Consider the following 25,066-nt stretch of genomic DNA (forward strand, 5'->3'; position numbering starts at 1 on the left):
GCCCAGGAAAACAAATTCTGCATTTAACTTCTACTCCTTCAGAAATAGAACTTCTAAATATCTATTAATCAAGCATCAGCATGAATAATCTTGCAATTCTTTTGATGTTCTTTTCCCATAAACCCTCACGAGTTCCTCTGCCAGTATTAGGTCATTAAGATTTGGCTTGCACAATAAATGCTGCCATATATAGCTAAGAGATGATCTCTGTTGCTCTCTAGCACCAAAGCTCTAATTGGCTGGTGAGATTGATTAACATGTGAAGCAAAGCTAAGGTCTTTAATCAATCTTAGAAGTCATTTATTGAGAGTATATGACAAAGGCATAAAGGTTATTGCAAATGACATATTTTAATATTAAAACCAGAACCTTTTGCTTTTGTAGAGGTTTGAGTATGCTTTTCTCCCCTGTTTATAATAAATTAAAATTAAAATTAAACAGATACAAAATAAAAGGATGAGTTCAGGAATGTAAGCCTCTTTATCATTAGTTAGTAATACCCAGAGCACTGAAATACCTTGCCCCAGAATGCCTCAGAGCCCAGCCCAAGGTTCATTCACCCCAGCTAACACCTACTATCACTCCAAAGTGGTTACTTATCATCATGTCTAATCTTGATGAGAAATTGGAAAGCACTATGCACACTATTCTCATTTCTCTTTGTAGAAGTAAGGCTGAATAAAGTATAGGTGGTTACACAAAATGTCTGTCTCAGTATATAAAGAAATCATATGCTGAGGGCTGATCCCCTGCTCTGCAAGGCAGAAGGGAGCATTTATCCTGCACAGATATCAGATTCAGAATGGATCCTCAGGGAAGGCTGGGGGTTGTAAAGATAAACCTGTTCCTAAATCTGAAAGCTCATCCTGAGACTACACTTCTATGTGAGGAAGTGCTGTGCCAAGAAATTGCATAAGCATCTGACAGCTTGCTAGCTGGATGAAACAGAGAGACACCTCTTGGGTGATCTAACATATAGATACTTCTAATTATGTTTTTCTATTTCTATCCACCTGTCTTGAAATTGAGTAACTATGCTGTTAAATTTGGATTGCAGTAAAAACAGACTTCCTTGCATTTACCTTAACATTTGCCTTATGTTAAGAGTGACTTTTGAGCAACTGGAAGTCATTCTATTGTAAGGACTTGACAACCCTCAAAATCAGAGTCCTGGACCAACACCTAGAATGATAATTAGGTAGAGCTGCACGGGACTGCTTAGGGACTTGTAGTTCAGGCCTGCAAGGACACCCAAAGGAGACAGCCATTACTTCTCTTGGCCCAGGAGCTTCTCCAAAGGACCAGTGCAGAAAGCAACAGGCAGGATAAGAATCTACCGGTAGATAACCAGTTTTTCCAAATTTCACATTTTCAGTCTTGCTCTGACTACAGATTTCTTACCACAAAGCTTTTTGTTTGTTCGGTTGCTCTTCAGCTCCTTTTCAGTCACCTCAGGTGACACGAAAGGCCAGCCACATTCAAGATCAAGCAAAACTGTCATTATGAGGATTTCCAGGATGGTACAGGGTAGGCCCGAATTCATACCCTAATACAGACACTATGAAACAGGGAGCAGCCGAGTGTGATTTTTGCTTATCTTGCAAAGAATAATTTAATTCATTCCTCAAAATCTGCAACTTAGATTGTCAGATGAAACTGAAGAACAGAGAAATCTATACCTTTTTTTTTTTTTCCTGTAACCACACAAAATAGCAAAGGAAATCCAAATGTATGAAATACAATTCCAAAACTTTGATCATGAGACCAGCCTCTTCTTTGTTTTTTAACTATTTCCAGTCCCTGACATGTAGATGAAGCAACTCCAAATGCATGTCCTCAGCACTGAAGCGATGTGCATGAGAAGTGGGGATTTCCGTGGGCAATTAAGTGATCTGGCACAAAAGGACTAAGTAAAAGACCCTGTTATTGCTTGTCAGAAAGCCAGTGCTCGACCTATGAAGAGTAAAACCTATTTCTGACCAATATAAAAGTCTCTTAAAAGAGAAAAAGGCCAGCAACAGATAAGAAAGGACGTGCAATTTTGTTTCTAATGATGGAGTCTGTACAACCTTTACTGACCTCCTCCCATCTTTGGGCTCTCAGTGCCCTGAAGAGCAACAGATGAGTAGCTGGTAAGGCTAAATCAGGACCAACAGCACAGCAAGATGGCTAGGGAAAAATAGAACATTTTTTTCAGATGCTGAACCTGATCTTCTGCCTTTTATTGTGCAGGAGTGTCGTAATGAGGGAAGTGTGCATATAGAAATCAGAGATGGGAAAGGCTATCAGGTCATCTTGTCCGTCCTTCTTAGAATGAGAGAGGTTCTGAAGTAAATATAGTATTAATGTGGGGCCAAAAAAACAGAATAAAATGCAGGAATTAAGTGAAATAAGTTTCAAAATCATTAGTGACCATTATATGTAATACAACTTAATAAGTAACAGTGAAGCAGATGTGGACATTAAATGGCCATTTAAATTTGTGTCTGTGTACATAAAGTTACTGATGACTGACAAATTCTAATATATCCCATCCACGTGCACAGTGAAAGTCAGAAAGAGTCCTCATTCAATAGGATAATGAGGCAGTTAATGGATGATCCAGCTATTTGATCTGTATGTTTAGTGCATTTAAATAGAATAACTGTAATACAGTAACTACAGCTGATATCCAGCAAGTAAGGAGAGAGGGAAAGAGGAAAATGACATTTCTTTGCTGGGAAAAGGGCTGGAAGCATTACTTCAAAGTTCATAGTATGGTCAAGAGTGGCAGGAAACAGAAGAGAGGATGGATCACATTAAACACTGCACTCCAGAAATCTCTATTGCAGCACAACACTGGCCACAAATGTCACCAGGGAAGAATCATGCCCTGATCTAGTTCATCTTACCAGGGTTCACTGCAAGCCAACACTATCTGTTGTGGAACAGGGGGTTGCTGGTTGCTGTAGGTTAGATAAGTCAGGGATTCTATGCCTGAAACACCCTCAAACCTGCATCACAATGCTTGTATCATAAACAGAGCACGATTTGAGACAGCAAAGAATCATCCTACAGATCTGTGCAGCTTTTACCAGCTCTCAAAAACCTCCTCGATACAAAGAACAGAATATAAAACCAAAACTTGGTCATAGCATTGCCTCTACATGCAGCCTGTGACTATAGACGACACAGCTTATAGTCTTTGTGAACACAGAAGGTAACAACATTCCTGATGCTTGAATGTCTTAGAAATTCAGCATGGAGCTCATTTGCAGAGGTGACACTGTCACTACCTGAATAGCAGATTGCAAGGAACTCCATGGTGCTAAAGTGCTCTGCCCCAGTAGCCATCCCCAACCATGTTGTCCAAGCAGATGGCCCAACCTCCTTGGTGTGCACCAAAATACCCGGAGCTCAGGGGCTCAACTCCACTGACATAGCTGGACTTGTGAGACAGGAAGGCAAATCTCGCAGTGTTGAACACAGCCCATGTCCACTGGAAGCAACTAGCATGGTTACAAAATGTCACCAGACTTCTTGTGTGACTGGGGCCAGAAGAAATGCACACACAGAAGAAAGGTGGAGATGGTCAGCTACTAGTAGAGACACAAAATAGTTCTGCAATAAAAATTAAAAATTGGTTCTACAGCCTAAGTAGACCGTTCAGTCCTTTTTGGATTCAACCTACTGGATTCAGTGTTTCTTGTACCATTGTTTAGAAGAGGGGTGGGAGAAAGGAGGTGGCTTAATCACCGACCTTTACCAAGTATTTACATGCACAAATATTTAAATTGTGCATCGCACCTCTTTGACAGTTTGTCTGGCTTAGTAAGCCCCTCCTGAACAGCCCTTTGTACTTGCAGCAGTCCAGTTAACTCTCATCTCTGCTGGCCTGCCAGTGGGATGTATGTGGGTGTCTTCCCAGGGTGCTGGCTGACTGGGATGATGGGGCAGCATCACTGGGTGGGATGCCTAAAGTGAGAGGTCCGTGCAGCCAAAGCACCAGGTCTTATTATGAGGCACCGATCTCTGAACAGGGGGGTGGGAATATTTCCGAAGAAAGAGTTAAGTAGGGTAAATCCCAGGTAAACCCCAAGATGCCCATATCTATGCATCTGGAGAGAAGGCCCACAGTACAGATATTAAAAATGTGGGTTTTAAGAAGGCAATTAGTGACTTCCTTGTGGGGCGTTTTGCCCTCCCAGAGGTTTTAGGTGAGGGATCGAAAAGCAGTGTTCCCAACCTTTTTTTCCCAGCAAGCCAAGCTATCATATTTCCCACCCTCCTGCAAGGGTTAATGAGAAACCTTTTCCGTGCCCCTGACTTTGTCTTCCCCCCCCCCCTTTCTATATTCTTGGTTCCCTTGCCGAATCCATTTGCAAATGATATCACTTGTCTGCATATTGTCACTTGCCGCCTGCCCACCCATTTATCAAGTATCTGCAGTTCGGCGCAGGCTTGCCCTGTCCTCCCTGCTCCATTGTTCCTCCTGACCCAGGGGAAGGTGTGTGTGTTGTGTGCGTGCGTGTGTGTGTGTGTGCGTGTGTGTGTGTGAGACGGGCAGGGAAGCCGGGCCTGTCTCCAGCCCCGGGAGCCGGGCCGGGCAGCGGGGCAGCGGCAGGCGGGCGGTGCAGCTGGGAAGACACAATTACACCAGGAGACTGACAGCTCCCCCTCCCTGTCTGGCATTGACAGATGACCTTGCAGGGACAGCAGCCCTGGGCCTCCCCATAGACATTAGCTGATATAATGGGCTAGACTGGACATGCCATACTGTGAACGTAGGAGGTAGGTAAATCATCCCAGCTCGGTGGAAATAAACTCTGCCATTTACTTTCACAATAGGTTTCCCCTCAAACTCATAAACTTGTTTCTCAGTCACCCTAAAGCAAAATGATCATGGAATTTGAACACAACATTTACCAAGTCCTAATGAATAACATAATTATCGTTTTATGCAAATCAAAGCTCATTTGCATCAGTGAATATGTAACTATTAAAAACAACTCTTTGATCTTGAATAAAAATATGTATATCACATAATCATAGCCTTATGGAACATGAAAAACATCTTTTTTTCTTTCTTTTTTTTTAACTGTACGGTTTTGCTGCACTCGGGTTTGCTGTTTGAACCTTCTCGGTGGGGACTCTATCTGTGGAGCTTCTTCCCCGAGGATGTCCACTGGGGTCTCTTGGTGTCTGTCATCAGGCACATCAGGCCTTTCTCTCCAGGTCACTTCATCACTGAGCATGGCAACCTTCCTTTGGTTTGCTTTTTTTCTCCCCTGGTACTGTCCACTCTGGTGGCAGGAACAAATCCCAGCCCTGGAGCCCAGGTGGGCTGAGAGATACTGGATGCTTGAGATACTGCCAAGAGATGGATACTTTATACATTAATTACAAAGTAAGGGAAGAAGTAAAGTACTGCTTGCATATTTAAATTAAGACACAGTGATGCAAATTTTTCTTTCATGGAAAGATTACCAGGAATGACAATGGAAGCAGGCTTTCAGTGGACATTTAGCCCTTGAAAGCTCTGAAGCTGGATCACAGGATAGCCCAGACACTTTGGGCCAAGGATCTATAAGTATTTAGGTGCTCAACACCCATTGACATCACCTTAAAAATCACTAAGAATCAGGTCTTTGCACTCGTCTGGGGATTCAAGCCATGCACAGTGAAAGGATAAAAGGAAAAGCTGCGTTTTTCATGTACTGGAGCTATTATTACTAGCTGTTGTCCTGGGTTATGCTTCATTCACAATAAAAATTAGACTTTAAAAAACCTGCACTTCACCAAATAATTGTCTGTGTAGACCTTCATTTATTATTAAACCAAATGAACAAATAACGTGCATCTGGCCACCCAAAATTCTCCCAAAGGCTGTCATTTTTTACAGCCCCTGATCAAGAAGGTTATCTAGTAAGTGGCCTCAAATATGCCTACCAAACTGGAGTGGGTAAAGAAAATCAGGGTATTAATTGTCCTCTTCTATCTAGTGGCTTAATGCGCCACTTCCCAAGATGGGCAAGAGTGGCCCCTCCTGTGCTGATGGATACATTCCTTCTCTACTCCCTTACCCCACCATCCCCTCCCAACTCCCAGCTACCAGTAACTGCACTAACTGTGTGTTAATGCAGTTGGGCAGGGACACAAAGCATGTGCTTGACACTAACTTAGCAAGGATGTTAAGTGTTCACCTCCGGGGGAGGGGGGTTGGAAATCAAAAAAAACCAAAATAAAAAAAATGCATGGGTTCCAGCTTTTAGCTCCAAATCCTGCTTAAGTATTTTGCCCTAAGGAAGTTTTTCCTAGAGCAAGGCTTGGTACCCTTATCTCCTTTTCCCAGGTAATCTAGACTTGGATTTAAAAAAACATGCTCAAATGCCTTTTTTCCTTTTTTTTTTTTTTTTCCCCCTTTCCTTTCTTTTTTTTTTTTTTTTTTTTTTTTTTAATCTAGCATCTGATGATTACTCTACAAAACAGTGTAAACAGCTTTAACAGGGCTGACTGGAGGAGTCCCCTGTGAGGATACCCAGAGAGCCTATGGGTTCAAATGCTTTTCTATCTCTCTGGAAACTGATGGTTCATCCCCATCCTGCCGGAGCGCACTAACCGCGGAGCTGTTGCAAAAACTGGGAGTGGTGAGGAAGGAAAACAGGTGGTAGCACTTGCACCTCTTCTGATATTTTGTAAGCAAAGGCTGGTGTGGAAATTTAACTCCCGGACTGCTTGTAGTGCCCCGATTCCCAGTTGGACTCCAATGACTTTAAAGTCTGCAGTGTTTAAAATTTGAGTGTTGGTTTGAACTTTGCAGTTTGGGCTTCAGTCTAGCAAGTGCATATTTTAAACAAAGAAAACATTTGGCAAATGATTGATTCTGCATGCAGGCAATGTCCCTCTGCTCCACACAATTTATTTTTACAAGGGTCTAAGGGAGACACATTTGTCTAAAAATAAAAGGCAACCACATGAGGCTGAATTATTCTTTCCCAAACACAAACTGATCTTTTCCTTGTTTCCAAGCACTCTATCAAATTATAACAACAAAGCTGCACTGTACTCCTTAAGTTAATGAGTCTGTGACTGCACCTTTTAATCTTACCCTTTCCAGCCCCAAGACAGAGCATTGCTCCTCTAATGCTTTTGTCCATCAGAATTGTTATCATGACCCCTGACCTTTGAAACTTTACAAGTTATTGATGGCTTTTCCTACACAGTCAGCAACTGATGCAAAAGCAAACGACTGGGGAAGAGTAAAATACTAAGGGTCTTAATTATTTTTTTAACCATAGAACTTCTATTTGCAACATGCACAGGAAAATAGTTTTCATCAAGTCACCCAAGGCAGGAAAGTTAGAACTGTGATCTTTAAGGTCCCTTTCAACCCAAACCATTCTATGATTTTGTGATTCTTGATGCATCACTTATATCTAGCTTACAGTTTTGTGGATCTGTGAAAGGCGCTAGAGAAATCACAAGTCAGATTCCACCATCAATTTGGTATTTTTAATAGTGCGCCAAAAATCTTTCAGCATATTTTGAGTAAGTGACTCTTCTATTGAGCTGCCCAACACAAATCAGCACCCCAGTGCCATATGCCCAAAATCACTCTGCTGGGTTATCTTCCTCCTTCTCTCTTAGGACTGGCCCAGAAATGACCAGCAGAAATTTATGCTTGAGCATCTTGATTCAAAACATGTATAAAACCAGGTGAAAGACATGTGAATGCTAAGTGTGTTTGTCATTGCTCCCCTTTTTTTTCCAAGGTATAGAACAATGAGGCCCAGATGTTACAATTGCAGGAATGCTAAAAATTTTGTAAGTTATTCTGCAGGCTGGAAAAGCCACAGAAGGTCAGGCCAAATAGGCTTAGGGTTTGTGCAGGGCAGGACCTGTTGAGAATGACTCTTTTTAGTGTGCAGTATCCATTACCAATTGATGTCAGAGACCCTCTTATGGATGGATCATCAGATGTTTTTTCTTAGAAGGCAGGAAAATATCCATGGCAAAGTTTCAACACATGCATTTGAAGGGAAAGTTTGAGAAACAGTAGTTCTGTTTTGACCAGCTAAGAATGGTGAGTTTTATCCTGCTGTCTTTTGTTCCCGTGGTAGGATGATTACCACTCAAAAAAAAAAAAAAAAAAAAAAAAGGTTGGAAACTTCTATGCTGTGTAAGAAAAATCTTCTGGAGCTCTCTATTTCTGGCTGATAAGTGAACCCACCCCACTTTCATCTAGTAGCCTGCTGTCAAGTGAGCGGGTTTGAACAGGCTTGGGTTTATTAGTACAAAAAGTGCAGCATGTGTTGGTCTGTTTCTAGGACAGAACCCCATTTAAGTAAAGTTCAAGGTTATACCCAAGGCAGAACCATGTGGATAGTTTGAAAAGAACCACTAGCCTCCAGCAGCTCCCAAAAACTGCTGGGTTTGCTCAAAACGATAGCCAATCTACGGGCATACTGCTGAGTCCTGGCTCAAGCAGAAGCTGCGGCTTCTTTGCCAGGATGTTTCTCCTATCACAGGGGTTTCCCACATTAATATACCTACATGCCAGCATCTGCAGGGGTGGCTGCAGGAGCTCCTACTGCCCCAGGCCACATATGAATCAGAACCCCACCTATGCCCTCTTCTTTAACCCCTTTTGCAGTCTCCCCAGAAAAATTTCTTATCCCCTTTTGCTAACATTCAGAGCCATTTTAGGAAAAGACCAAGCAGGCCTGATGACCTGAGATAAAGATGCAAGGGTCAGCACTACTCTGGCCTCCTCCAGAAGTGGGAACCTGGACCCACCCCATGACTTTTTGTGGTTCTCCTGCAGCACTCACCACCCACCTCTGTCTCAGCCATCCCACTCATGGCCATTGGTGGCACATCAGCCTCCATCTGTTCCTGAAGATGGAGGGATCACCCACCCCAAGAACACCTGTAAATGTCCCTTGATCCATGCATTGTTTCCCCATTCAGAGCTCCTGTTGCCAGCCCATCCCACCCTGTTCATCTGATGGGGCTGCCCCCACACCCACATCTCAAACTGTCAGCCGCCCAGAGTCAGAGGAAATTCCTGACAGAGAAGATTAACCAAAGCCTTGCTCCCATTCAAAACAAATCAAAGTGCAGGAGCAGAGGCATTTTGTCTTGGTCAGCTGTGATCATACACTCAGTGTTTGCACCATTTACAAGCAGCCCTATCTCTTCATCTTTCCTGTGGCACCTCTGAAACAAGGGTCATCCTCTGCACCTGTAAAGCCTGACTGTGAATGGAGGAAGGTGAAGTTGCCCCAGTGCAAATACCTTCCCCTGGCTTCAGTACATGTAGCTCCTCAGAGCATATTGCTCTTACTAATGATGAGCCTTCGCTGGCCACAATTTTTGGTAGAATAAAAATCGGGGTTTCATTTACTCACACTTCCTAGGATTTCTCTTTAGTTTGTCCAAAATTTCATACAGGCATTAAGCTTTTTTTGCTATGTATGTCTCAAGTAGAAATCCGTTCAACCAGAATTCCCTTAATAAAGGTTAAAAGACTTGCAGTGAAAAAAATGTCAAAATATACTAGCTTATAATTGCCCTCAAATATGCAATTTTATATATTTACTTTATGGAGAGGAACCTTGGCATATATTTAATTAAAGAAATTAAGCCTGCAGGAGGTCTTGGAATGGAGCTCATTGTATTTTGGTTTGGGTGAATTTCACGATCTACTCTATAGTTTTATTAATCTCCCCAAGCATGAACAAACTCCAGCTATTTCTGTAGAAAATGGGAAGGAAATAAAACTTAGAGGCCTTTGGAAGTGGTTTTAAACATAGCAGGAGAAATTATAGTATTTAATGTCAGAATCTAGACAATTATTACAGAATAAATGGCTGCATGCAAGAGAAATAAACTTTGAACCAAGTCTGCTAATTGATACTTCAACAAAGGAGACATTTTTATGAAATAGAAATTCTGAAACAGACTTTTAGCACTTTTGTCAATTAGCCAACAATAAATGTTACAATCAGCACTGGGAAAGCCTATAATATGATTGTTGTTGACATAATCTTTTTTGATTAAAGCTGGAAAGGTTAACCTGAAGACCTGCAGAACAGGAACCTGTGAAGTGAAGCTCTCATGAGCTTCCTAAGACCAGTTACTGGATCCAGGAAAGCATGCAGAAATATGTCACTTATAAGATTAGGTCGTGGATGATATACAGCCATATCTTGGCACCACCAAAAAATGGTGCCATGCCAATCTGCAGGTGACAAGACATGTGGACCACCTCTGACAAGAGGTGGAAAAACTAATCTTGTGATGTAAATAAAAATGGGAAATGCACAGATGCAATGCTCTGTGTGCCAGGACCGGGGGTATCAGCATGTGAGGAGAAACGTGAACTTTCAATCTGAAGACATGTCACGTCATTAGTGAAAATTACCCTTCCTCCTTCTGAAGTGAAAGAGTGTTATGGCCCCAGTGAGGCCAAAAGGCATGGGCCTGGCATATTTATAGGGGAATCTGTGACAGGAGCACCCTGCTATAACCTTTGACTTGGCTAAAGAAAAAGGGAAACTCTGTCCTGAAACAAAGTCTAACACTTCCCCCCACCTCTTTCTTCTTCCTGAAATGCCAGGACTAGAGGAAGGATGACTGGAGCAGTGAACACAGTGAAAGAAAATGCTACAAAATGTGACTGATTCTATTTGTCAAGTTGGCACAGGTGTCAGAGAGCTGCAGGTCTAAAAACCAAGCCAACCCTGTTATTTTTTCACTGTTTTACTCCTCCTTGCTTCTACTTTTCTTGTAGGAAGCTAGTGGAGGTTAAAATGTGTGGGAATGGGAGTATTTCCACTGAAGTAATGTAATTTCAGTGTAAGAAGGAAAAATATAAGTTTCCATGGCAAAACAAAGAATTTGAGAACCATCCCATATAGAGCCAACTTGTTCATTAAGAAGAAAAAAAACTTCAATAAATATATTTATCTTTTCCTGGCTGGTAACTGAAGAACTTTTTGACCTATAAAACCAGAGTCCTGCACCAGTGGGAGTAGAAATGTTATATCTCGCTATCTTCCTTGAAGTCCTATACATATGGCAGAAAGTATAGTGTAAGCTGAGTTTAACAGCACAAAGACCTTAAGCACATAATTTTAGCCAAAGGGAACTCCTTACAGAAGATCTGAGACAAAGAGCTCTGTGTCAAAGGATCACAAGGCTTGATTAATTGTGTGCATGCTTCAGCCAGAAGTACTGTTTTCCTCACTGTTCAACATGCTCATAGTTGAAGTAAAAGGAGATTTCACACTAAAAATGGAAAACCACACTGTTGGAATACCTAACTTCCACCTACCCTGTTGCATACTGGAATCCTCAGCCCTGGGTCAGTGACACCAGAAACCAAGGGTGCCAGGCCTGGTGTAGGGGAGAGAGTAAACCTGATACCTCAGGATGGGATTAGAGAAGCTGGAGAGGAAAAAAGAAGCCGCCCTAGCTGATGGATAAGAAATGTCTGCAAGAGGCCTTGTGCTGTGAAATATTTAGCAGTGAGGCAATTAAGCAGAGGCACTTACACAGCTACCACTGGGAGAGAAGGTGGCACCTATCTCCTGTGGGAGTCCTGGCTGTAAATCCTTTCCTGGAGATAAGAGAAATACTAAAAAACAACCAAGTCTTCTCCCCCATATTTTTATTTTAGCCACATAAGAGGTAGGAAATCTGCTTTCAAGTCTTCCTCCTCTCTCCTCGCCCACACACTTGATTAGAAAGCAGAGATTTGAACCTTGGTCTCCCATTGAGGAGAGTGGCCTCACCACCACTGTCTCAGGTATTTGGGAACAGGACTTACTTAATAACCTCTGCTGAATCTGATCTACTTTGCCATAGCTAATTAAATACCTGCATTCAATTATAAACCAAAGCTGACTCTCCCACCTTTCTTTGTGAGGAAAGGACAAAGATATTTCCCCAGGATGAGACTCAAATTTAAATCACTGCTCCAGAGGAGATGGGCTCAGATGGCTATGAGTTTTGAAAGGACTGGTTCTCAGAAGACCTTAAGGCATTTCCCACTCCACTAAGCATGTTCAGAGAGTGCTAGGAGGTGATCTCATGTGCTTTTCTGCACCACTATAGTATCAGCTATACATAGACCATCCCTCATAGGTGTTCATGTCACTAGTTCTTAAAACCTCTGAGGATACAGACTTCATGATCTCCCCAAGCAACCCACTCTAGCTCTCCCCTTGGAAAAGCTCTGAAGGAGGCAATCTCAGTGACATCTGAACACCAGGCATAAATACCCTTTGTATAATTAACTTCTGGCTCAATCCAAGGTACCTCATTTTCAGAGATGGCTGTTACCTATTGATGTTCTCAATGGATTTCTGATGGGTCACATAATTGCCCAGGAAACCAAGCTGAAGCATTTCTGCTCCCTCTGGATCGTTGCAACAGTGATCAGCTCCACAGTAAGTAACAGCACCAGAGAAACATTTTGCCAAGGATAGGAAAGACTGGGTGTTCCTCCACCTACTTTCAGCAGCAAGGGGAAGTATTAGAGTCTTCTTGAAGAGGAGAAAATGCATGGACATGAAAACAGGGTGGGAGGATAAAACCTGTCTACATCAGGCACCCTCCTCCCTCCAGTACTACAGATGCCCTATCTAGAGGAAAAGGTTATGTAATGAAAGAAGCCTGCCTACAAAGCCTGCTGCCACAAGAGTTTGCCAAGAAAAGAGACTTGAGAAAGTGCCTTACCATAGCCTTAAAGTGAAACATTGCAAGCTAGAACCTCAAAGCAGGATCTCTGACTAATAACCTAGGGGGGATTAAAAGGTTAGGAAGACCACTGAGTCAACCAAAAAAATCATATAACGGGGCAGCTCTGAAGATTCTCACTCATTAACATTACTGTGTTGCAAATAATAATAGGGTTTATTTTCAGCTACTCTAGAGTGTGGAGGCCTGAGTGACTGGGGCTGGTTGTATTTGGAATTCACAAGCAGAGAGAGATGGACAAATTATCACACCAAACTTCTTCAGTGTTCAGTAACATCTCCATTGTCCCATCTAACAATGAATATTATGTGACTGATATGACCATGACTCATGTAATAAATATGATTGATATGACCCATGAACAAAGTGAAATAGTGTTGCTGCCCTCTCCCTCCTTGTTGTCCAGCTAGTTTTGTCTTGTTCTGGTTTTGTTTCAATTCTATTATTCTTCCAGCTAGGATCTGTATATCCATTGGCAGGAAGGAAGGAAGGAAGGAAGGAAGGAAGGAAAATGGAAGTGTTAAATTACTTAAGCTGCCCAGTGAACCATGAAGTAAAATCCTCAGTCCTGGTTGGATTCAAACTTTGGTTAGCAGTTTAAGACTGCTGGAAACAGTCCATTACTATTCCCAAAAGTGGCCAACTTTTGATACTTCACTGGTACTTCTGGAACCATTCGTTGTGCATACATATATCAAGTGTACATTGTTCTCCTCCCTTGAGTGTCATGATTCACACACTGATGGTATCAAGAGATCCCCAGTGAGATGAGGGCTCATGTGAGTCAGGGGGCACTGGTGCACTTGCTCTGTCTGTCTGAAGGAAGAGCTAGGAGCTAGAAAGACCCGTGCCCCCTTTTTGCACACAGAGAGCTGAGGTACAAGCAAACAGACTAGCTCAAGATGCCACAGGCAATCTACGGTGGGGCTGGGAACCAAATCCAGATTTCCTGAATCCTATCCACTGTCTTAACCTCAAAAGCGTCCTTTCTCACTAATCAGGTATATCAGACGAGTCATCAGACACCTATATGTATATCTGCTTACCCTCAGATTTGTATACCTCTGTGGTCCTGAAAACTAGTTTGTTCTCTTCTGCCTCGCCCACAGAGGTTTGATAAGGTGGTAAAACCAGCTTAAATACTTCCTTTGTTCTGTTGACAGGAGCTGCAAATAGCAGTTCTGCCCAAGCCTCTGACCTTGGTCTTGAGGTCCTGAGAGATGAAACAGGCTGTTGGATGGACTAAATCCATATGGAAACTTGCTCCCAATCTGTGCTGTGTGAGGTGTCTGGTGGAATATAGGTGGCTGGATGTGTCATCTTAATAAAGGCAGTGTAGGCAAATTGCTGAAAGAGGCTCATCATCAGTTCCCCAAAACGATCTGACCAGTAGACAGAAGGTAGTCAGGACATGGTCTGCTATAAAAAGTTCTCAGGTCTCAAAGAGAAGCCAGTTTGGGATCTGTGAGAAATCACTGCCAACATCTTCAGCTGAGGATTCTGTTACCTTACCCTCAGTAAATCCTACCAGATTAGAGAAGCACAGACTCAAGAGCCATATGAAAACTCCAGGTGAATTCAATAGCTGTGGCTCCATTACTTAGTCAATCTTAATGAGCTGAAGATCTGTCTTCCATTTCTTTTGTGAGCAGGTGATGCAGACCTTGTCTCTAGGCATGATCGAAGCCTGCTCTGTTAAAAACAAAGTTTACAGAGGTAGCAATAGGCATGACAGGAGCATGTGAGGCTCCTTAAGCTAATCATTAAACCCAGGATGAAGAAAGCAAGTGCTTATGTATGCTCTGACAGTCTTGCCAAGCCAAGAGAAAAAAAGGAGATGGGGATGAAAAGTGAAGCTGGTGTGATAAGATGGCAATTCCTGAAAAATGTGTTTCAGGTAGTTATATATGCTGATATTAACTGAAAACATGAAAAGCACATAAGAGAAATGTTGAGAAACTGGCAAACCTATGGAATTTAAGAAGAAAACATTTTTTGAGAGATTAGGCTATTATCACCAGAAAAACACTTTTGCCCTGACTAGAAAAATAAATAGGAGGTAAAGTTTTAGAACTGCTCTAATTGCTGGCAACCCCGCATTTCTTAGTGGCATCACGACTTCATGCCAGGAGCCTTGTCATAGGAGAAGAAAAACACTATTTTGACCAACTGAAAGTTTTGAGTTCAGCTTTTCTACTGTTCCCATCGCCCATGGATTTTCTGAGTTCCCCATAATACCACCATCATTCCCAAAGACTAGCATTGCACGTGGGTTCATCTGCACCTCACATTGTAGTTCTAAGTGAGTTCGCTCTAAAAGAACTAGCTTGAGGATGAGAAGCAATCCAGACTTATTAGCATGGTGCTCTACCCATGCTAATTTATTGTGCTAATGTAGCTATACCACTTCTAGGTATCCCTGAACAACACGGTGTTATGAGATCCGGATCTGCCAAGAGCACAGATGTGTCAGTAGGTTGAATAAGGAAGGTCTGAGACTACTAACAGGTTGGTTGGTAATGTGAGGTACACCGAAGGAGGCTATTACTTTGTGCTGCTTTAATGCCTTCTAATTTTTTTAATTAAAGCTCGGTTACAATATCCCGTAGGGAAAAATCCCTTCCTGGCAAAAGGAGTAGGCCAAAAAGCCTCACAAGCTCTTTTCTGGCACTAATGTCTGTTACTCTAAGTAGCAGTCCAGTCCAAACTTGTAGGAGAAAAAAGCTACCGCACTCCTACCACAAAGACTGTTGCTCTTTGCCAGTAATTGCTGTTTTTCCATATACAAGGACCAGATAATCTACTTTCATTCAAAATTACTTCTTTTAGATTAAGGGAAAACAGCAGAGAGAAGAGGGGGGTGGGGGAAAATTAAAATAAAATCTAAGGTCTCCAAGAGAGATCAGCACACGTTCACTTCCGCGACAGGCTGGAGCAGGCAAGAGCAAAATGGCTACTGCCCTCGCACACATGCTGAATTTATTTGGAATTCCACATGTTGCTGGCAGGTTTAGAAGTTTCCTGTATTACATTGGCCTTTCAGGGCTCTCAGTCATTTGGCTGTGCTGATATAAAGCCTTGCAAATGGCTGAAGTCCAGCAAGGCAGCAATGGGATGTGTCGTTTTACTCGGGATCAAGAGAGATGGCCAGCCACGTAAAGGTTTGTCTCCAGAAGACCAGCAATGCTGATGCTGCCGGTGGTGTCTCCACAAGCACCCTCTGGTACAGTTTGGTCTGAACCTCCCCACTTGCCCATGTCCACACACTATCTCATGTTAAGCACTGAGACAGTAAATCCTGTGGGAAAGAAAAGCAGCATCTTGTTAACTGTGCAGCATCTCAGAGGTGGTCTACGGCCAGATCCCCTCTGTGCTACTGTAACACAGCACTAACAACAACAAACCTGAGAAACAATACAACCATGGTGAAACTTTTGCTGTAGTTACTCTGGGGGCAAACCAGCCCCAGTGAAGGCAGCAGAGCAGGCTACTGGCAGCTGCCTGCTCGCATTGCCAGGGGGGGCACAGCAACACCTCAAGACAGCGATTGATCTGCGGGACTCAACACGAGGGCGACAACTTGATTTATGGTTATGAAGCTGCATTAGATAAAGGAGCTGTGGCCTTTTCCTTTCAGCATAGGTGTGGTCATCACTTAATTATCCCCAAGAAGGTGGAAAGCATTAAAATCTCAGGAAAGTCTTGTGTCTGTGTGTGTGAGAGTAAGAGTGTAAGTGTTAGGCAGCTAAAATTGCCTCCTAAGAATTAATTTTACTTTCTCTGAGGCTCTGCTCTGGTTTCCACCCCACACACACGTATGCGCCAGCACGCACAGACAAATACATGCACGCAAATACTAAACAAATGCATTCACCTTGACAGCATTATTGACTATTCGATATGGTCGGATTGCTAAAGTTAAAAACTCTCCAAAGAAAAGAGTTTGCAGATTTCTGTCAGCCAGAAATCTATTACTCATGCTCAACCATCTGGTATTAAATGAGAATATGACAAGCTGATTGTTATTTTTTTCACACGGCAAATTGAAAAATGCGACTTTTGATCTGTATTTTAATTACACCCCCTCTGATCTCTCTCCCTTGCACTTTCTTAGTAATATGAATTTGGAGAGTAAACACACTCTGACTTTCCCTATTAGCCCTGCCTCTTGAATGGCTAAAAAAAAATTCATTTATTTACATTTCTCTTACTCACTTATGATCTGTGGAGGTTTAAAGAAAACTCTTTTCCTCCCAGCTGAAGAGCCAGGGAAGGGCTTCTGATGAGAGGTGAGACTGCTTGGCTCTGCAACCACCCTCGTTGCACTGCAGCTTCCTGGCACCCTGCTTTTTCCATGTCACGGCAGCTAGCATGGGAGTTATTTCATGTTACATTTCGTGTTGCAGGCATTGCTACTACCAAGTAGGCTCATAGTTTCACTTGCGTGTTGGTAGTGTATTTAAAAAAAAAAACAAAATCCCACAACAAAACAAACAACAAAATACTTTTGCCACAAAAAGAGGGGAAGATGTTACAAGCCCTAAAAATCAGGATTTTTGTCAGACTGACCCCACTCAGTTCATGTCAGGTTGCTGCCTGTGTAGCTGGGCCTCATGTCCATATCTGCAGCTAAATCAGCCTCTATATGAAAGCATGACTTTAAAGGGACCGGACCAAATCACATGACACGTTTTTGTCCAAGTTCCACTATCATGTGACAATCTACAGTAGATTTATGAAATTAAGCACAGATGGCTACTTTGTTTTTGTTCTTTGAACTGACAGCTGCTGGTGTAAAAATAAATTAAATTAAATTTCATATAAGTCAGACTTTGAGATTTTTTTTTTTTTTTTGTTAAATAATCTTTAAGGTCCCCCTGCAAGCACATACATACATTTTAATGTTTTACTGGCTCTTGCCTCTCACCCCACATTCCTGGCATACCCCCAGGAGCCTTCCCCAGCTGCCCTGGCAGTGACCTCCCTCCTCATCTGGGCACACACCTCCCAGGGGACACTGGACATCCAGCCCCCATGCCCAAATAGATACTGGGTGATGGTGGGGACAACCCTTGCCAAGCCTGGCCAGCAGGCATAGCTGAAGCAGGGCCATTTAAAGCCACTTTCCATCAGGAAACCCAACTAAAAGAAGGGAAAACCCCATGAATCCTTCACCCTGCAAGCCTGCAGGAGAGTATTCCTAAGCCCTAAAGAACTATCAGCTCTGAAAGGCTGCAGCTGCCAACAAGAGTGGGAGGATTGCTATTAACCGAGCTGCTAATAATCCAATATATAGGGAAAAATGAAGGAAGTCACTTCTACGTAAGGAGAGTAATGGCAGGTGCATGAAAGAGAATGAGCTGACTTTTTAAGAAAACAATGTTTCAGGATTAGCCAAAGGGTTCTCCTGTATTCACAAATCTCCACGGAGCACTTTAAAGTCTTCTGTGTTTGTATCACTTAAAGTGCTGCTATTTTAGGTCAGTGTAAATAAGTCATGTGTGCCGTCAGCCTTGTACAAATGCTTTCTGCTGCTTAATAATACATGTGCTTGTCCATTATAGGGGCTACATGGGTATGTGTTGGGATCTGGAGGCAGTCATGCAAAGATCCCGTCTTTGGCATGGCTGCTTAATGCTTTGAGTGAGGGCACAGGATATACACTTGTGATGACCTGGAGCAGGGCAAAGGCTAAACCAGCTCTGATCACAGCGCCAAATAAATTATTCAGAAGAAACCATGCCATGGCATTACTGCTTCCCTCCAGATATGCCAACAATCCAGGACTAGTACCTTTTGTTTTATTTATACACAGATATCACAGTTTAAGGTAGCAGGGGGTTAATTGACCACATCAGAATTCTGCTATTTCAATTGCATTTCAGTAGCTTGCTAGGATTTGGTAGATATTTAGGAATTATAATGTCTCAGGTTCTCTCACAGAGGTGCTTGGCAGAAATGATGCTGTTCAGATGTAGCATCCTACAGGACAAAACAAACAGAGCGTCTCAGGTCTGATGATCCCTTTAAATACAAATAGATGCTGAGCTCCAGTCTCACCTGTGGTTTGGATATCCAACAGACTCCCACCATGATGAAACCTATTCAGATGATTGGCCTCAGGTGGGAGCAGGATACTGAAGTCAAGATCACCACTGACCTGATATTCGCAGCTCCTGTGTTATTCATTCCCTTTTGTGCCTGCTCTCTCTGGGTCTCTTTTTCCATTTATATGATGGATTAGTCAGTATGGGAACTCTCATTATGTGCTTATCCAGAAATTAGCTCCTGCTCTCTGTGGCCCTCTAGCCAAGACAGCAGCAAACAACATTAATTTCACTAAGGGTCTAAATTGCACAACAGTGTCATGCAATAGTCTGAATGCAGGACAGAGAATGTGACCTCTCTAGATCTCAGTCATTTGATAATCTTGCAAAATTACAGTGAAATGTAGAAGTGATTGTGAAAAAGTAGGCCTGTCCATGTTGCACGATTACCGAGTTAGTGCTAAAAAAACCTCTCAGATGCTGGGAACCAAGAAGTCCTGTTGGGAAGCCACTGTGCCACATTTTTTTCAATCCATATGCTTGTTCCTGCATCCAACCATGTAGCCAGCACCACGAATTACATGTGGGCTTTCACATTCTGAGTCAATTGCATTACTTCAGGGTTTGTGAGGAGGCAATGGGCTGAAGTGCCTATTTTTCCTGATAGGCACCTGCAAGAGTTAATTAGCAGATATTTGTAAAGGATTTGTCTTATGCTTCTGAGATTTTGCTCCCTAAGAAGTCAATTCAGATTTGCTATTCTTCCAACAGAAGGAAAAATCCAACCAATAAAAGAGCAAACTATCACACTGGAAAAGCCAAATCCCTGAGTTTGACTTGCTCGGAGGGAGATGCCAAAACACCTTTACAAATCTGTGTTTCAGTATCAGTGTCAGGTTTGTGAGATATAAACGCTGTCCTTCTGAGAAAAAATTGACGAGGCTTTTGCTAGCAAAAGACTTGCCCAATCACACCGCAATGGACCTCTGCAGGTTACTGAAACTGAGCACAATGACTGAAATTAATAGATGAAGAGTAATTTGGTAAAAGAAAAAAAAAAATGTTTAAAATGGTGCTTTTCTTTCCCCTTCAAATGTTATGGATCTGATTTCTTTGACAGAAAAATAAGCATGTGTGTGCAGCTACATGGTGAGTTTTAAGGAGAGGTTTAGAAACAAGATTTTTAATAGAAAACAAAGGCATGTCAGTTAATAAGCATACATTAATGTTGAAAAAACCCCTTAATAGTGTTTCTTGTGCATATGTGGGAGTGAGGGATTGTAAGAACAAGTGGTGGCTGGTTGCCTGGGTTTATCAAAGCCCAGTAGGGCAGGATCACCTCTTTGTCTTTGCTGAGCTGAGAGTCATCAATCCCTCCTGTTCCTCACTGAGCTATGAAAATGTCAAGAGAGAAACTCCTCCTTCTCTAACAAAACCAAGTGCCGTGAAAGCCGCAGCTTCAAGCAAGCACCCACGGTGCTGCCCAGCCAGCTGGGTCTTGCTGGCTCTGTGGGGCAGAAGGGATGGGCAGAGCTCCTGCTGATGGTATCACACAGCCCAGTGGCTGTGCTCTCTCTAGGGCTGAGCTCCCTCAACGGTTGAGCTCCCTCAGGGCTCTGCTCCCTCCAGGGCTTGCAGCCTTCTGCAAAGCAAATAGAGGCAGGCCTGTCCTGGGTGCCATGGGAAGAAGACGGACGTGATGTTACCCCTGAGCAGGGGCTGGCCACATTTCCATGCCCTGGCAGGGCAGTGCTAGAGGTGGTTTGTTTTATGGTTGAGCTTGCACCTGAAACCACAGCTCCCAAACAGCCTCGAGCACATCCTGCTCCTGGAGGATTCTACCCCTTGCTGCCCTTCCCACCACCTCATCCATGCTATGGCAGATCCCAGTCTCCCCCTTTTTAACAAGGCAACCCCCAACCTGCCTACCCTACCTCCCCACCTCCAAACAAAATCCTGATGGGGTATGCACTGCTGAAATACAGCTCCCTGCGACTGCTCCAGGCTCAAGGGAGTTATTGCAAGCAACCTAAAATACAGCATGAGGAAAATGGCTGAGGAGCAGCACCCTGTGGAGAGCTGTAGGTGCCTGCCCCAGCCTGGCCACAGAAAGGCACCATCTGTTAGATGCTGTGGTCACAAACAAACAGGGCAGACGGAGAGGAATGCAGACAGAGGAGGGGGATGGCTGGAGGGACAGCAAATCAGCAGGAGGGTAGCTGAGGGCAGGAGGGGAGAGGAAAGGCTGGAGGACAGGGAGGAGGGTGGAAAGGGCAATGAGGTGCAGGACGATGTGGGAGATGTAATCTAAGGTAGAGCTGCCCAGGGCCTCCAGGCTGAGAACCAGGTGACTGAACATGATGTGGGAGAAGCAGATGCCTTCACAGCACCTGGGGCAGAGCACCTGGGGCACAGCCCCTGCCCGGAGGTAACAGAGCTCATTAGCTGCTGCCAAAGCTCTGGAATCAATGCAGCCCACGTGTGAAAGGCTGAACACCAAAGGAAGAAGTTTGCACAAGGGTTAGACCATGCAGTAGCGGTGACAAGCTGGAATCAGAGACCTTCTCTTCTTCCATACTTGGTGCCATGCTGGGACAGTGTCTGGGGCTTTATGCTGCTGGCTTCCCCAGCAGGACCAGAAGCCTGAGCTGGTGGCTGTGGGGACACTAGTCCCTTGTCATGGTATGGGTGAGTAATATTTTGCAGTCACCTGTACAGCTCTGTGGCCTTCTTCCCACTTTCAGGTAAGGGCTGTGGCAGAACAGTATTTCACCAAGCTCAGCCTGAGAGTCAAATACTTTTCTGTCCCCCATGATTTATTTTTGCAAAAGGATTCTACCAAAACCGTCTAGCCCAGGAAGTGATTTCAGGAGGAAAGAGCCAAATCTGAACTAGGTAAAACTTCAGATCAGTAGCACAGGATTAAGCACAGGTTTTGCTCCAGCTTGATGGAGTTATTGTGCTTGTAATTAAAAGTCTCTATTCTTCTGATGACAAAGATAACTTTATAAGTGTGCCAGCCATAATCCAAATCAGACTCATATACTTAAGCCTGCATTTATCTTGGAACAACAAATGCCCCTGAGAAATATATGCCATCCTATTGCTGTCAACAAAGCCTCACTGCTAGTGGCAACAATTCACTGTTTAAGTTTTCAGCTCGTATTTTTTCTTTGCTGTTGGTGGACATCATGGCATACACTTGGTAACCTCTTCAATATGGTGGTGGCTTTGCCAGAGGAGCTCATGACCTTCAGATATTTTAGATAATGTAAGATCATGAGTAAGGGACAGAGAAAACCAAGGTTCCTCCTTCTCTGTAAATTCAGCTTCTTACAATTCCAAAATCTTACATCATGTCCTGTATCACCTCTATTGCTCAGATCCCCTCTACCCCATCCAAAGCAACCAGTAGGCCACAGCACCTCCCTCTTTGTCCGTATGAATATTGACAGTATAGCTTAAGAAGAAACAGAGAGTATTTACAAAGTAAAACACAAAGTTTCTGCAATGGCCAGTGAGGAACCAGATGGGTTAAACTAATCTCTTGAGATGTCCCCCAGACTAAAGGAGAGGCCATGACACACTTTCTTACCAAAAGACATTGTTAGACACTACACCTGCTATGCTCAACATGGTACATGAGGACTAGGGATCTCATCTTTTTGAAAAAGAGCCATATCACCATATTTGCTTTAGCATCTCCAGGAAGAGCAGGCAGAGAGCCATCCTGAGGGGCAAGTCAATAACTGCCTCACTGCACAAGCAGAAACAAGGGAGATGACCTGGGTGGGAGGCTCAACAACTGCCAAGACTGGACCACAGCCCTTCTCTCTGCCCCTGTGCATGCTCTTGGCTGCCTCTGCTACCCTCTGTTTCCTCCTCTTCTGCAAACCACCTCTGAGCAGACAGGGAATAGGCAAACTCAGTTCCCTAGAATCGAGACATACACTTCTCCTTCTGCACCACGACTAGCTGCTGGTACCTTTGAGAGTTGCTATCCTCCCTGCACAGGAAAAATACAGTGAAGGGAAGAGGCTCATATCCCACACAGGTGTAGGAAATAACTATCTTCTAGTTCAGGGGAGCAGAAGGTGAGCCCCACTGTCTCCAATGGATGCTCCAGTTCAAGAAAGCAAAACCTGTAACGCTACTGCAGATTTCATTATCTTCAACAGCTACTGATAAGCCATTAAAATCTACTTCAAGTAAATCAAACTAAAAAATAGCTGTAGATTGGCTCATGGCTTCAATACACATTAAGAATTTATGCCTGGAGCCCAAAGTTTGTAGTAAGAGATGTTTCTTAGTGACCCGGGAGTAGGTATGTAAATAGTGAATTAGCAAAATGTCCGGATGACATAGAATTTTTTAGGTTACTCAAGACTATGGGGAGCAACAACATGTTCCAGAAAGACTTGACCAGACAGCATGATGGAAGATGAAATTCAGTGTAGACATGTGCAAGCTAATGCACGCTACAGGAAATAATTTAAGCTTTCATATATGCCAAGGGACTGTGAATTAGTGATGAGAGGCATTATGGTGGACACACAATGCCTTCAGTGAAGCTGTCTGCTCAAAGTATAGCCCAGGTCAGAAAAAGAATGAGGGAAAACTCAGCTATCTAAAGGTGAGGGGGTTGGTACTTACATTGGAGAAACCTTCTGGGTCAGGCTGGGATGTAATTTAAAGCTACCTGGGAATGAGGCAGCTCTGGAATCAATTCTCTCTCTTTGCCTCAGCCAAGTCTTCTAGGGCTCACATTTTAAACATCAGGAAGGTCAGAATTAGTTGCAAAGCCTTGTAAAAGATTTGGATCTCAATTAATTCTTTATCCATTCATGAAGTCCTTGAAAAATTATAGGTATTCTGACAAAGGCTCAAACTTGGCAATTAAATTCCCGTGGGCTGGAATTAGAAAAGGTGTCCCACTTATACAAATAGATTGCATAAATTGTATTTGGAGAGAGTTTCAACAATATGAGTTCCCTGGGTTTTGCTGTGAGCTAAATGCTCCTTCAACTTAAGGCATTATTACAGTATCACCAAAAACAAATCCCCCTTACAGTGTGGAGGAGGAAACAGAATTTTTTTTTTCCCTTCTAAGACAAGTGGTATAGTACAATGGCTGTGAATAAAAACCCTGTAAATTAATTTGTATTACAATTTCTGCAACATCTTTTTATAGAAATGGAAGTTACGTACATAATTTATGGAGGGTGGTATATGTGAATTGGAGTCTCAAACCCCCCTCAAATACACTTGCTCAAGCACTATGTGTAGAACACTAACAATCTCAGACAGTGTGCAGATTGCAATAGCAAAAAAAAAAAATCACTTTAATACTGTGCATTACAATAATAAGTGCAGGAATTAGAGGTTTTTACCTCTCTGTAAATAAATTATGCATATGTATTTTTAAATTAACCAAATTAAATGATTAAAGACACTCCATTCCTTCATAAACTTGTCTTGGGAGTAAGAAAGGCAGCATACAAGCAGAGGTCTCTGGTTCCTCTGAGCCTCACTATTTCATTTGAAGCAATCTTAGATGCACTTCCATTTCCTTCCAGCTTTGCAAGGATAGAAGGCATTTTCTTTTCCCTTCAGCTAATTATTTTCAGATAAATACAAGTGTTGAGAGTAGAAGCACCACTTCTGTTTGCATGCCCTCAGTGGGGTGTTGCTGGTGCTGGAGCAGGGCATGGCTCCTCAGAAACAGCCTGCCCAAAACAACTCTTTCCAACATTTCTTCCTCTGGATTTAACCAAGGAAGCCAAATAGGTGCAGGACTCTTCAGGACTGGGCTGGCAATGACATTCCTGAAATGCAGATCCATCGTGCATTCTCTGCCATTGAGGTATTTAGTCAGTAGTGACGTGATTTGCCATGGTACGTGGCACCATGGAACATGGTACCATGATTCACACTTGACTACAAAGACTGTTGCCCATTTAATGTGGGAGGGAGTTTATGGCATAGACCAACAGACTCATTTCTTACTTGTTTCATGAAATAGCACCATAGTCTGAACTCAGCAGTTGCAAGGAGAAGAAACTGCAGAGATCTGAAGAGTGTTTTGTTTCCATTATCACCAGCGCTGTCCTACCACCGTATCAGAAAACCCTGCCACATCCCAGATACCAAAGTAACTTAGTACCTCCAGGGAATCTCTGGGCAGTATCTATTACTCTCTAAGCATGTAGCTTAAAATGCTGATCCTTTTATAGGCAGAGAAGCAGGCACAGGAAAACACAGCACCCTTCTCAAGA

The sequence above is a fragment of the Apus apus genome, chromosome 5, assembly GCF_020740795.1.
Source record: "Apus apus isolate bApuApu2 chromosome 5, bApuApu2.pri.cur, whole genome shotgun sequence".
NCBI classification, from domain to species: Eukaryota; Metazoa; Chordata; class Aves; order Apodiformes; family Apodidae; genus Apus; species Apus apus.